The 15236-nt window shown below is 43.0% G+C and overlaps 1 long non-coding RNA gene across 1 annotated transcript; it reads left to right on the top strand.

The window, feature by feature from the left end:
* The first annotated feature begins 1616 nt into the window (after positions 1 to 1616).
* LOC120987083 lies at positions 1617 to 14206 on the top strand. Its single transcript, XR_005775906.1, has 3 exons — positions 1617 to 1652; positions 2658 to 2661; positions 14096 to 14206. It is a non-coding gene; the product is annotated as an uncharacterized LOC120987083 (long non-coding RNA).
* Positions 14207 to 15236: the final 1030 nt, after the last annotated feature.

The raw sequence follows: 15236 nt of genomic DNA, 5'->3' as shown, positions 1-15236 counted from the left end.
AACGTAGACTACTCCCGTACTCTCACATGTAATGGTCCCTTTTATTTTGAACATCTGATCTTTCTTATTGGAACGTACTGTAGTGACCTCTCTTTTTTTATTTCCCTTATTTCTATTTTTGCAGGGGAGACAAAACCTGCACCATATAAAATTATTTCCTTTTTTCCGCATGATAGATTCAGGTGCCGCACTATACACTAGAGCAGTGGTCGGCAAAGTGCGGCTCGCTAGCCACAAGCGGCTCTTTTGATCCTTGAATGCGGCTTTTTGGTGCGGACTGGCGGGTGGGCGGCCGCGCAGCCATATCGCGCCGCTCAAGCTGCTTGCAAAATGTCCGTCATGCGCCTCCTGCCCCGTCTGTCTGCTCCTTCCACTTTATGAATGAAGCAGGCAGGCAGGGCAGGAGGCGCATGACGGAGGGTGAGATGTCACGCTGCGCATAGCAGCAGAAGGGCGGGCAGCAGCGGACTTTTGGCAGAACACCGGCCATGTGAGGAGTGGTGAAGAGGCCGCCGCTCAGGAGGAGCGAAATGTCCTGCAGCAGAAAGGTAGGAGCTGCCCCTGGTGTGTGCACAGCAGTCCCTACCTCCTCCCTTCCCCCCACTAATACATTACTTTACTTACTGGAGGGCACTTATGGGGGATATCTGTTGAGGGCACTTATGGGGGATATCTGTGGAGGGCACTTATGGGGGATATCTGTGGAGGGCACATATATAGCATCTTATGCTATATATGTGTCATCCACAGATATCCCCCATAAGTGCCCTCCACAGATATCCCCCATAAGTGCGTCATCCACAGATATCCCCCATAAGTGCGTCATCCACAGATATCCCCCATAAGTGCGTCATCTACAGATATCCCCCATAAGTGCCCTCCACAGATATCCCCCATAAGTGCGTCATCCACAGATATCCCCCATAAGTGCGTCATCCCCAGATATCCCCCATAAGGGCGTCATCCACAGATATCCCCCATAAGTGCGTCATCCACAGATATCCCCCATAATTGAGTCATCTACAGATATCCCCCATAAGTGCGTCATCCACATTGCATCCACATCTGCAGACAAGTTTAATAAAAGTAAAAAATGATAAAGATAAAATGAAATAATAATCAAGATCCAAATAAAAGAAAGTACATATAAAAGTATGTAAAAACACACTCTGGGCTCATGCCCACAAATGTAAGGGCGCCGTGCCTGTGCTGCGGACCGCAAATAGCGGTCCGCAATGCACGGACACAGAACATGGGGCAGCTGCATGAGGATCGCGGACCTATTCACTTGAATGGGGTTCGCGATCCGCATCCGACTGCCCGCACCGCAAAAAAGTAGCGCATGCTGAAGTGAATGGGTCCATGATGCGAGCTGCACACGGCCATGTGCAGCCCGCATCATGGACCCATTCACTTCGATGGGTCCAGGATCCGGGATATGAGTGCTACAGTGTGCTTCCGTGGTGCTTCTGGCTGTGCCTCCGCACCGCAAAAAAGTAGTGCATGCGCTACTTTTATGCGGTGCGGAGGCACAGCCAGAAGCACCACGGAAGCACTCTGTAGCACTCATATCCCGGATCCTGGCCCATTGAAGTAAATGGGTCCTTGATGCGGGCTGCACACAGCCAGTGCCCGTGTATTGCGGACCCGCCGTATGCGGCCTGAAATATGGCAACGGTGGGCACACGGTCGTGTGCATGAGCCCTAATAGTCCTCACTGGTACTGTTGACGCAATATTTTAGGTTTTAAAAATGTGGCTCTCGAAAGAAATTTCAATCGTGGTTTTGGCGATATTTGGCTCAGTTGACAAAAAAGTTTGCCCACCACTGCCCTAGACAATCCCTGAGATTCAGTGCTTTTTTAAGAGTGGACATACAATACATTCCCTCAGTTCCTACCAAACTTTATTGGATGCTTCTTGTCGTTCATGGTGGCTCATCAAATATTATGTAGATTTTACTGTAATTACATACCTGTTTTATGATAATTGTTGAATATCAGATGGCGCCAACAGATATTTTCATGTAAGGCAAAGGAAATTACCCATTGATATAGAAAATGTAGAAAATACATTCAGTCATTGTTTGAGTTTGTTTGCTTAGGGTAGTGAGTTGGGTGTAACTCTCCCAAATCCACTATCCTAAGGCAATTGGGTGGGCAAAATTTCCACTTCAGAAACCAGAGCTTTGTACTTGCAATACCAACAGGAAATAGTTGCAATGAAGAGCTTTTCGTATTGTAGAAGAATCCTCAGTTGATTTGCAGCCTGAAGACCAGTTTTGTCAGGAAAACTCAATGTCAATGGTCTAATTGTTTTTACAGCCTGGGACTTGTAATCACTAGAGATGAGCAAATTAATTCTAAAATAATTTAATGCATTACGAATTGAATATCCAAAACAAATTCGGATTCTAGCTAATTTGAAACTTTTGCTATTTGTTTCTGAAGACAGCACAGTGTCACGAACCTGCGGGTGGGAACCCACTGTGCCATGTGTTCTACCTGCTCTAAGGCTATTGTCTAAGTGAACCCCTCGATCTTCTCAGTACCCCTTATGGTGGGGATAGACTTTCCCGAGGGGAACACCAGGTCACTACCTCTTGAGGAGGATAGGCACATGAGGCAGCTGGTCCAGGTGGACCAGGAGGTACCTAAGAAAGGTACCAGAGGTACAGGTGTTGTCAGCAGGCTGAGTCCTTACAAGGAGCAAAAGTGCAGGACCGAAGGATGAGGCCGAGGCAAAGTCAGACTGGCAATAGGTCATGGCAGGTGGCACAGGTAAAGGTCAGGCAATCCGGTGCGGCAACAGGAGAGTCAAGGCAAGCAGGCAGGGATCAAATGAGTAGCAAAATCCAGGAACACAAGTACGAGTCAGGAACACAGGCACACAAGCGCATATCAGGAACCTTAGCAGGACACAAGGACCTTGACACTGAGGCATCTGGGAAGGGGGCTGAGCCACTTACATATGTGCAGGAGGGCTAGGATTGGTCAGCAAGGTCATATGACCTAACCCATAAAGCCCAGGAGGTGACGCAAGCTGGCTCCTTAGGAAGTGCTGCAGGAAACAAGCAGTAAGCATGCTGTGGTCATGGCTGAGAGGAAACTATGGAGCGGATCCCAGAACAACAGTACCTACACAGACAGAGCCCAGGACTGCAGCAGTGAATGGGAAGCACTGGCTGCAGATCACCGCTGAACATGGCGCCGGGACCGCGGCGGTAAGCAGGGGAACAGCAGGGCACAGCAGCCGCTGCTAAACACAGCAGGATAGAGAAGATGAAGAATGAGGATCTCATGACCCAGGTTGGCACCCTGACTGGTGGGCTGGCCCATAATGCCTTGTAGTCAGCCTCAGCCAAAATGGAGGGACTTTACTTTTAAGTGCCATAGGCAATATATAAGACCCCAGCTAGCGATAAGACAAGAGTCAGTGTAGTCTGTCACTGTGTTACTCAGTCAGGCAGCTGGCCATTTTCAGGGCATGCTGCAACAGCATTTGAAGATACAGTATACCACTCGTTTTTATATAAATGTGTATCACCCTAATGTACATGATATAATTCACAATCAAAGACACAAATCGTTTACAGTATTAATCCTAGTGCTGATAGTATGCTGTCTAACACATTTTTTCGCATCACAGTTGGTGTATATTGTACTGGACTCTGAAAAAACCATGAAAAAATAATGTTACAAAGTTCCTTAAACTTCAGTTGATCAAAAACTAGCATACCTGTTGTATTTTTCTGCATCACAATTACTGTATATTGATGGAATACATATATTACCAATAAGACATGAGACTTTGTGAGTTGATACAACTGCCACCAATGTGTAAGAATATTCCAATAAAGTTATTTGACTAGAAAGATAGATAGATAGATAGATAGATTAATACTGTGTATTCTTTAATAAACCTAAATTTGTTGCTACCCCCCAAGAATTGATAATATTTGAACCTTTTTTTTTCAAATTTAAAGCATAAAAAATCTGACAGTGCTGTAAATATAAAATAGACTGCTTGTTTCCACCCTTTACTATCCATTTACCTAGTGAGTTCCCGACCAGTGCCATGCATGCTGATCAGGCAGGCATCAGAGCTGTGCTCACTCGATTAGTACAGGGGCCTGTTTGTTACTGACAGCCAGGCCAATGCTGTATACACCGGCATCGCTGAAATCCCCAATATTTGCAGATTAAGCATTTCGATTTTAGAGTCAACACAGGGGTAGCGAGCTCCCTCTCTCAACCCAACAGCTCCCCTTGATGCAATTGGGGTGTCAATAGTTTCTATTTCACCCAGGATTTGGTGATCTCTGTAATGGGGACACCCCTTTGCTCAGTTTTCCTTCCTTTGAGGGATATCTGGCTTTCACTGTGTTGAGGACCCATAACTGGGGCTCCACAATAATTTTGCATATTACTGTTTCCCAGGGAGCTTTGCACTTTGGATTGCTATGTTGAGCCTCTTAAATGAGGCTCCACAGTGTTTTCTGTAGCTGGTCTCTCTAAGATCAGCAATTGTTTTATTTCACCCAGAAGCCTGACAAAGGCCTCTGACAGTTTATATGCAGTAAACGTAAACATGCTGTCATGAGGGTGTCACAACCTATTGCTGACCCTGTTGTGCCTGGGGTCAGAAGGTCGCAGCTGGTGGCTACTCACTCGGTTTCAAGGGATCGCTCCATGACCTAGTTGTGGGAATGGACTCCGGTCCAGGTTTTCCTGCTTTGGTTTGCGAACTTTTTTGTCCCATTTAGGAATTGGTAGCTTTTCCTTTCAGCTGTTCTTTGTCAGCCCCACCCAGCTACTATATATTCTCCCTTTCTACTTCCCTTGTTGCCAGACATAGACCTTCCTTCCAGATTTTCCATTCTGACCTCTGGTGGAGTTTTTGTGGAGCTGTGGAACTGTTGGAACAGTTGGAACTGATGCTGTCGGATCTTCGGTTCTTGTTGTCTCCCTTCGGGGATTGTTCGTGGTGTTTGTGCTGTTTGTCCTTTCTCTGTTGTTACCCTAGGTGTCAGTGATGAGGACTAATGCTCTCACCACCCTACTCACTACCAAGGGCTTCTTTCAGGGTAAGCCAGGGACGAGGCACGTGATCGGTGTACGGGTTAGCAGCCCATCTAGGGACGTCAGGGCAGACAGGTGCCAGTGCTAGGTGAGTTAGGGGTCACGACTCCTCCCTCTCCCTAGTAAAAGGGTACCCTCCTTCCCTACTCTCTGCGGCACACTTCTGTTACCTGCCATATCAGACGTGATACATGCATTGTACTGCATTGAAACAGCAATCAGACCATCAAAATACCCATAGTGAGACTAAAATAAAAAGGAAAAATAAAAAGTGTTTTATAAAATAAAAAGTTTCCATTGTAAAAAAATGTATTCTTTTCAAATCAAGACATTTATAATTATAAATATATTGCTGCATCTGTAACAACTGGCTCCATAAAAAATATCACATTATCTAAGATGAAGCGATCAAACTTTTATTTTTAAGTTTTGCAGTAGTTTCATTCAATAGCCCAATATTTATCCTTAGCACAGAGTATTTCGACCAGACGTTTCGGTAATTTCAGACCTTCATCAGTGGTCACATTTTTTTATCTGTAACAATATATAGTACAAAATGAGTTGGGATGAAAAAAATGAAATAAAAAATAAAATAAAAATTGTTTTGTAATAAATTCCAATTCGTTGCTGGATACATAGGTAAGTTTACACATAATAGAACAACTACAGACATCATGGAGAGGAGTTAAATCATGCAGAGTTGATGAGAGTCAGGATATATAGAAAAGAAAGTTCACAGAGGTGTTTCTGTACAGAATATGGCCAGATAGATGTTGTCAGAAAATCCCATATAGTGTATCTCGATAGGGTATGTTAGTGACATCCATCTGGGTCATAAGTGGAAACCATAAGTGGATTTAGTGTATGCACTCAGCACAATTGTGTACATACTGGGTTATTGACCACATCTATCCGTGTATCCTATACAGAGTTTGTCATATATGGGTAATGAAGGGTTAAATAGAATAAGCTATAAGATCTGTATGAAGGACAGAATACTAGAGGGAGAATATGTTTACATTAGCCTTATGTCCATATAGGGAATGGATTCTGCCCAGCAACAAGTGAATATGTGAATCATATCTGTTTCCAATATGTGTGGATGTAGGTCTATAAGAGGCCCGTGTGGTCAAGATTAAACCAGAACTGTTTCAGGGACACACTGTCTGTATTTGTTTTATTGAGAAATAGTTCTCCAGGTACCTGTATTTGGAGACAAAAGGAGGAACCAGGGTGCATTAAGAAGCAGATTTCTTTCAGCTGGGGGCTCTGTCCGGAATAGAATATACAGGAATTCGGTAAGTACGGAACATTCCTGTCTTTAAGGACTGGGGACATTCCGATGCTTTCCGGAAAAAAAATATTCTGTTGCTTCTATTTTGAATCCACTTTAGACACACTGAAAGGAATAGTATCTATCTTTAGGCAAGATAGACTATAAATAGACTACTGGCCAAGTCTAACAGATAAATTCTTTAGGGAAGGATTTAAAAGAGGAATTCTTTTGGGAAGAATTCAAATATTGTCTGCACCCTGTTTTTTTTTTTCTTGTCAGCCAATTTCTCTTGCTTCTTATCTGTCGCTTTCTTTATGCTCTCTTGTATGTTATGATGTTATGAAGCATTAAGTAATTTTTATGCTGAAGGTAAGCAGCAAATGATACTGTGAAAACTGTACTAACTTTATTGTGTGTATTCTGGATTACTGTAAGATGCCCCACTTTTCTGGCGAGGGGAGACCCGCTAACCCATAAACTAGTGAACGTAAGTGACGGTTTGAAGGGATAATACTAATAGTCCGTTGAGAAGGAAGTTAAGCATAGACATAAGTCCTCTGACCCAGTTGACAGGAATTGTCGGAGCCTTTACAGTTCAGTACAGCCAGTCCTGGGGAGAGTTCAGCTCTGCTTCCGTCTCAATTAAGTTATAAGAAATGGGTGCAAAGCACGGAAAGGTCTCACCTCAGAAGCCCCCTCCTCCCTATTTAGGAAATATCCCACAGATATATCCATCCCTTTCAAAAGATGACTTAGATTTACTGGCTGGATATACTGCTACCAATAGCCAACCACCTACAGCTCCCCAGCTCCCGCAGCCATCTCCGCAGTTACCACAACCTATGCCTGATCAGAGTGGTCAGGATCCAGCTGGTGCTGTTGGTGATGGGGATGTCATAGCTCCCATGCGCCTTAGATCACAAAAGTCTTTTCCCAAACCTGAACATATACCTCATCATGATGAGGACAGTGACCTTGAGGAACAGTTCCCTTTTATGACTGTAGGGGACACCTTGTTAAAGAAACCTATTGAAGTAGATGATATTAATAAGATTGTTATTATACCCATAGTCCCTGTGGTTCCAGGCGTACCATCTCTGCTATCAGCTATTCCTGCCCATGCAGAGTTTTTCTCTGTTATTGATTTAAAAAATGCCTTTTTTTTTTTGTCCCAGTTGACAAGGAGACACGGACACTTTTTGCTTTTACATTTAAATTTCGCCAGTATATCTGGTGTAGAATGCCTCAGGGTTATGTAGACTCCCCAGTAGTCTACTCCATTGTCCTCCAAGTTACACTGCGCCCTTGGACTGCCCCTCATGGTTCTGTCCTTCTACAGTACAATATGTGGACGATCTCCTCATATGTAGTCCTACTCGGGAGGCCTGCCAGGCAGACTGTGTTAGTTTATTACTGTGGTTATGTGAAAGTGGTCACAAAGTTTCTAGGAAGAAATTTCAATGGTGTATGGAAAGTGTTGAGTATTTGGGCTTTGTTCTCAGTAAAGGTGAGAGGAAAATCAGCCATGCCAGAATTACCTCCCTACTGGGTCTGCCCCGCCCACAAACCAAGAAAGACATGTTGACCTTTCTTGGCATGATTGGTTACTGCCGCCAATGGATTGCTGATTGTTCCTACTATGATAATATTCTGAGACAAGCCACTAATACTGAGATGCCTGACTTCATTAAATGGTCTGATGAAATGTTACAAGCTTTTAGTCATTTGAAATGTGCGATGGTTTCAAGTCCTGGTTTGGGTCTATCCGACTATGGCATGATGTTTCACTTATTTGCAAGGGACAATTGTAAAACCATGGCAGGAGTCCTGGCGCAAGATCATGAAGGCAAATTCCGCCCTGTTGCCTTTTTCTCAAAAGTGGTTCCCGTACAGATTCAGGGCATGCCTGCGTGTCTCAGGAGTTTGGCAGCCTGTACTATGGTCGCTGAGATGGCCCCGCCTATCACCCTAGGTCATCCCACCACTCTGCATACCTCACACAATGTTCAGGCCCTATTGAAGAACATACATACGCAACATATGTCAGCACAAAGACTGAGTGTATATGAAGTTTTGTTGCTATCTAATCCTCAACTTCATATCAAATACTCAGCACCCACATTCGGTCCAATGGCTATACTGAATGCCCTACTTGGCTACAAGGGAGATCAGGATGATTTACCTCCTCCCCATGCATGTACTGAACTTATACATGAACATACCTCACCTAGGCCTCACTTACAGTCCACACCCTTTGAAGGAGCACCTGATATTTTTGTGGATGGATCATGTTCCCGCCCTAATGACAACACTTATCATGCAGGATACGCTGTGGTTCAACTCCCTGATGTTATACTGGAATCGAATCCTATACCTTTTCAGTCAACCCAAGCAGCTGAACTGATTGCCCTCACTAGAGCTTGTTGTCTTTTTGAGGGGAGAGATGTAAATGTTTACACCGATTCCAAGTATGCCTGTGGGGTAGTACATGATCATGGGGTAATCTGGCAGAGGAGAGGCTTCATAGCTGCAGATGGGAGACAAATTTCACATTCCACCCTAGTACATGATCTCCTGGCCGCCATCCAATTACCAAGCAAAGTTGCTATTCAATCAAGTGCCAGGACTATAAGAGCCATAATGTTTTGTTTCATGTTGTATTGTTTGTTTCATATTGTACAAAGAGGCATCCCTTCCTCCACCACATCTGTTGTAACTTTATGGTTCTTGTAGTTCCACAAGAACTTTTCCTGTTTGCACTCTGGAATGTGCTCTCAAAAAGAACCCCTCCCATCTGTATTTTGCTATTTCCTTCACATCCCCCTCCTGTGCTCAGGAATTCAACTCCCCTCCATATAGGGGTTGGGGGGGGAGGGGGCTGGTAATTGGTAATGCATCTGCAGACTGTGAAGATACTAATGTATGTTATCTATAGATCTTCCAGACAGGGCTCCAGCATTGGATTAGATCCAATGATGTTTGAAAATAACCTTTCCAAATTGTATGTTTCACTAGTTAAGGAAGTGCCCGCAGTGATTGCACCATGATGCCAATTGGATGTGTCCAATCCTATCAATCTAAGGTTGCACCTATTTTGAGTCTTTATTCAGATATGAATGAAAGCTTAGGGATGTCTGCATCATTGTATGATGTATGACATCTTTCACACCCAGTAGTAAATAAAAAAAAATAATTCAAATTCAAATTTAATATCTCAAATTAATAACCAAATTTTTGATAATTTTAGGTTCTTGGAAGATGGATCATTTCGGACAGGATATGCTGTTCCTACTTAATCTGATGTTTTCAAGAAAAAAACACTTCCTCCAGCAATGTTAGTGCAGGAGACAGAGCTATTATCCATTGTAAGGCACATACTGGTCTCCAAATACACATAGCTAAAGGGAATGCCCTAGCTGATCAGGCAGCAAAAGAGACTGCTATTAGAACGGCAGCAACAGTTCAAATGCCCTCCCTAGTTCGAGACATTACCCTTATCTATTGCTCAGCCTCCAGGATTTGGCTACCAGTAGTGACAAAATAGAATGGCAGTCGGTAGGTGCAGTACAAGACCCTGATACGGGTCTTATCTGCAAAGAGGGGAAACCATGTATCCCAGTTGCAAGTGCCCCGATTTTAATTGCACAATATCATGGTCTTGGCCATAGGGGAGCACAGGGAACCACTGACCTCATTCAGAGATTTTTTTTTATACTAGGTCTTAAATCAAAATGAACAAGATGTTGTTTGTGCCTCTCCTTTCTCTCCACATGAACCTACGCATTCTTTCCAACCAAGAGACGTGATAGTCCAGCGCCTGGCAAAAGGACGAAAACAGACTGAGTTCCCGTTTGGACCACCCACCCGAGTGGTAGCAGTCACCAGAACAGCGATTCTCACAGAAGAGGCTCCAATCTGGATTCACGCTAGCAGAGTGAAAAGGGTCCCTTAGGCTTCTTCTCCGGTGACGGACAAAGACAAAGAGGGTGAAGCAGGTGTGAATTCCCTGAAAAAAGAGGGGAACTCAGAAGAAGTTTCCCTGAAAAGTGCCTTGCCACAGGCTGAAGATGATGACCCCACAATATTCTGGGAGATTTGTTTGTCTGCTGACAATTATTAATCTTTGTGTTTTCTTGCCAGTCTGGCTTGTTATTACATGTATTTATCACCCAGAGGAGATGAGTTTCTTCTGCGGTGCACCAAATAATCAGTCAGTAAATAAAAGAGCTCAGGAGCAAGATCCCTTTGCTCCCGTCCCCTTTTATTCTGAACAGAATAGTATAGTCAGGATGGCAAATGCCCTAAATGTTAGTTTATTGTGCCTAAGACTTACAGAGCTCACAGGATCTTATACAAACATGTGTTATTGCTGTGCCTACACCCGATGAATCCCTCCTTGAAGTCTGGTCGATGGCTAACAATACACAATCTTTTATTCCCTTGTATGACTTCTGTGGGGAGTGTCAGAAATTAGGAAATAGCAGGGATAATATTAGAATAAATACTATTAATGTGACTGCAGCAGAGACTTGTTTTACCCTTCCCCAGAATATGAGTTTATATTGTGATAGTAGAGACCTAAAAAGTGGATTACCTAAGAATAGTGTATATGATTATATTGACGACACCTGTTAAAAGAATAGCAGGCTTGCTAGCTCCCTGAATAATTCCATGAGTTGTAATAAGACCATTGTGACTCCCAGCTTTATCTATAATATAATGCTCCCTAAGGGATGGTTTTTGTCTTGTGGTAACAGTTCTTACAATTAGATTCCTGCTAATGTTATTGGAGGTCCCTGTGCGTTATCCAGGCTGACTTTGGCCCTTCCCAGTCAACCCCCTATCAGGAGAGCCTACAGATCAGTTACCAAGACTTTATCAGAAGACTGTGACTCTACTTTACCCCTTCTCAGCCGTACAGAATATACAAGTTTGGGCGCCTCTATATTAGAAGTGCCTGAACTGGCTATATATAATACTCGTACTATAAATTATATTGCATGTGACTTAGCTAAATCTCTGAATCATACCTCTATTGCCTTATCAGACATGCTTTTAGATCTACAAGGCGTAAGAGGATCAGTGCTAGAAACTAGATTTGCTGTGGATTATTTGTTACTTAAACATAATATAGGATGTCAAGAATTTAAAGGAATGTGTTGCTTTAATTTATCTGATCATTCCAGATCAATCCAGTCACATATTCAAGCGTTACATGAAATTGCTAATAATATCAAGAAGGATGTTGATTCATCCTCTTGGTGGGACTGGTTATTGAGCTGGCTGCCGGATTTGAGTTGGTTGAGAACATTATTTATCAGTATTATAATTATAATTGCTTCCTTGATTGTTATATATTGTTGTATCCAATGCATCCCTTCCCTCATACAGATGTTTTGTGTAATGTGTCCAAAACCCACAGAGCCTGGACAATCATATGCTACTTACCTCTCTATGAGAGAAAGAAGATAAGTCATATTCATGACTTAAGAGGGGATTGAAGGGTTAAATAGAATAAGCTATAAGATCTGTATGAAGGACAGGATGCTGGGTGACATCATACTAGAGGGAGAAAATGTTTACATTAGCCTTATGTCCATATAGGGAATGGATTCTGCCCAGCAACAAGTGAATATGTGAATCATATCTGTTTCCAATATGTGTGGATGTATGTCTATAAGAGGCCCATGTGGTCAAGATTAAATCAGCACTGTTTCAGAGACACACTGTCTTTGTTTGTCTTATTGAGAAATAGTTCTCCAGGTACCTGTATTTGGAGAAAAAAGGAGGAACCAGGGTGCATTAAGAAGCTGATTTCTTTCAGGTAAGTAATAGCGTCTGGACGGGATCTGCTGGACACAAAGGAGAATATTGTCACATTATATCAATAGATGGCTATATAGACACATATGCATCACAAGGAATCCCATGTTGCGTACATTCAAGAGATTTGTTTGAATATATCCTATGTACAAATAGCAGTACCGGAATGGTATATATTGCCTCCATGGAGGGCGACATACAACAAGGTTAAGTGAAGGTAATAGCTCTCTGCACTTTCTAAATGCATTGTACAATATATGCCAGGTACATGCTCTGAATATATCAGAAAATTATATATATACACACCGGTTATATCAGCAAAAAGACAGTGCTCTATTGGGTATCACAGGCTCAAAGTCGCATTGCATGATAGTGCCAAAAACAGAGGTTCGCTGATGCGAATATACTGTATATAAAAGACAGACATGAAAGATAAATATATATATATATATATATATACACTCACCTAAAGAATTATTAGGAACACCATACTAATACGGTGTTGGACCCCCTTTTGCCTTCAAAACTGCCTTAATTCTAAGTGGCATTGATTCAACAAGGTGCTGATAGCATTCTTTAGAAATGTTGGCCCATATTGATAGGATAGCATCTTGCAGTTGATGGAGATTTGAGGGATGCACATCCAGGGCACGAAGCTACCGTTCCACCACATCCCAAAGATGCTCTATTGGGTTGAGATCTGGTGACTGTGGGGGCCATTTTAGTACAGTGAACTCATTGTCATGTTCAAGAAACCAATTTGAAATGATTCGAGCTTTGTGACATGGTGCATTATCCTGCTGGAAGTAGCCATCAGAGAATGGATACATGTTCTCATTCTGTTTACGCCAAATTCAGACTCTACCATTTGAATGTCTCAACAGAAATCGAAACTCATCAGACCAGGCAACATTTTTCCAGTCTTCAACAGTCCAATTTTGGTGAGCTCGTGCAAATTGTAGCCTTTTTTTCCTATTTGTAGTGGAGATGAGTGGTACCCGGTGGGGTCTTCTGCTGTTGTAGACCATCCGCCTCAAGGTTGTGCGTGTTGTGGCTTCACAAATGCTTTGCTGAATACCTCGGTTGTAACGAGTGGTTATTTCAGTCAACGTTGCTCTTCTATCAGCTTGAATCAGTCGGCCCATTCTCCTCTGACCTCTAGCATCCACAAGGCATTTTTGCCCACAGGACTGCCGCATACTGGATGTTTTTCCCTTTTCACACCATTCTTTGTAAACCCTAGAAATGGTTGTGCGTGAAAATCCCAGTAACTAAGCAGATTGTGAAATACCCAGACCAGCCCGTCTGGCACCAACAACCATGCCACGCTCAAAATTGCTTAAATCACCTTTCTTTCCTATTCTGACATTCAGTTTGGAGTTCAGGAGATTGTCTTGACCAGGACCACACCCCTAAATGCATTGAAGCAACTGCCATGTCATTGGTTGACTAGATAATTGCATTAATGAGAAATAGAACAGGTGTTCCTAATAATTCTTTAGGTGAGTGTATATACCAGGTGTATCAACATAAACATAAAGGCAGTGCTCCAATCGGTATTACCACAGACATGTAGCCACAATATATTATAATTGCCAGGCCGAGGTTCACTAAATAGAAGGTGTCTATAGGGAGGATGCCAGGGTCTTTCATCACCTAAAAAAGACATATAGATAGCTCTTTACCTGTTCTGGTGGGGAGATTAGGTCATCAGGGCTCGGATGTGTGGCGTCTGTATCGCGCCCATCCGTGCCTTAAATGTATTGGCTCTCTGAAGTTCCGGTCATGTGACCGGAAGTCACGTGGCGGCTGGGACGCAAGCGTGCGTTCCACAGGGGCATCACGTGATCGGAAAGGGGACGGTATGCATTCCACTGTTGGATTCTCCTGTCACCATGTATACTTGGCAATTACAGACTAATAGGGCACTATTTATATAGCGAGGAGGACAGTATATGATATTAGGCATAATCATCTTGTCATTCTAGTTCTCTATGGAGACAAAAGTGGTGTATATCTCGCTTTGTGATATATGGCCCTGATCCATTATAGGAGATTAAATGGAGGGGGATTTATAGACAGAAAAGGGGGACATGGAGAGGGGGAATGAAGGATTAGCAATTCAGAATCAAACAGGGAAGAAATGAAAGAGATATATGGATTATGGGAATAAAAGAAGAGTTAGTGGAAGAGTAGGGGAAGAGATAATCTCACCCTCACCAGATGTAGACATAATATTTTTGCTCAGCGGGTTTGTAGGAAGAAAAATCAAAGGAATGTTAAGACCATATTCCCATCCTCATCTAATTAATTCATACATTGATAAAAAAGTCCCATTCGCGGTTCAGTCCGTTGGGCGAAAGTGTCCCTAGTTTGTGGATCCAAAATGCCTCCCGCTGTCTTAAGAGAAGTATCCGATTGCCTCTTCTCCTGGATGGGTCAATTTGGTCCAAAATTTAGAAACGCAGTTGTGAGATTTGATGTTTTTTGTCCACGAAGTGATGTGGTATGGGCAAAAAAGTGTGCCCAAGTCTAATGGTCGACTTTTGCTTGCTTGTAGTTTAGAAAAACTACCTATGTCCGCTTTTACTAACTTATCCGTGATGTTGGGAGATCTTTTATAACATATCAGAGGGGTTTGATTGAATTATTTTATGGTGGGATAGGCTTTGGCTAGGAGTGGCCAGTGCTGTTTAAGGGCCCGTTGGAATTTCGGCATTAAAGGATGTATGTGGTTACACATGCGATTCTATTTTTGTTGTTTGTTTTCGGTCGCGGCTCTTGGACCTCAGTGAAATATCGTAGGGTATTTTTCAGGATGGCTTCTGGGTAACCCCTATTAAAGGGGTTGTCCGGGGTCAAATGTTTAAAAAAAATAAACACGTTAAATCACAATGTACATATAAACTAATGTGCCTCCATATATTTTCAGCTATTTTCGCCACTTCTATGTGGCTCCAACGGTCCCCCATTAATTGTTTATATATATGTTTATCTTTACCTGACTTCCGGCTGCACTGCCCTGTGGGTCCTGGGGCAGCGCAGCATCAGGTGGTT

Source organism: Bufo bufo, chromosome 1 (genome assembly GCF_905171765.1).
Source record: "Bufo bufo chromosome 1, aBufBuf1.1, whole genome shotgun sequence".
Classification (NCBI taxonomy): domain Eukaryota; kingdom Metazoa; phylum Chordata; class Amphibia; order Anura; family Bufonidae; genus Bufo; species Bufo bufo.
Note: the sequence above shows the minus strand (reverse complement) of the source record. Positions and strands in the feature narration are given on the sequence as shown.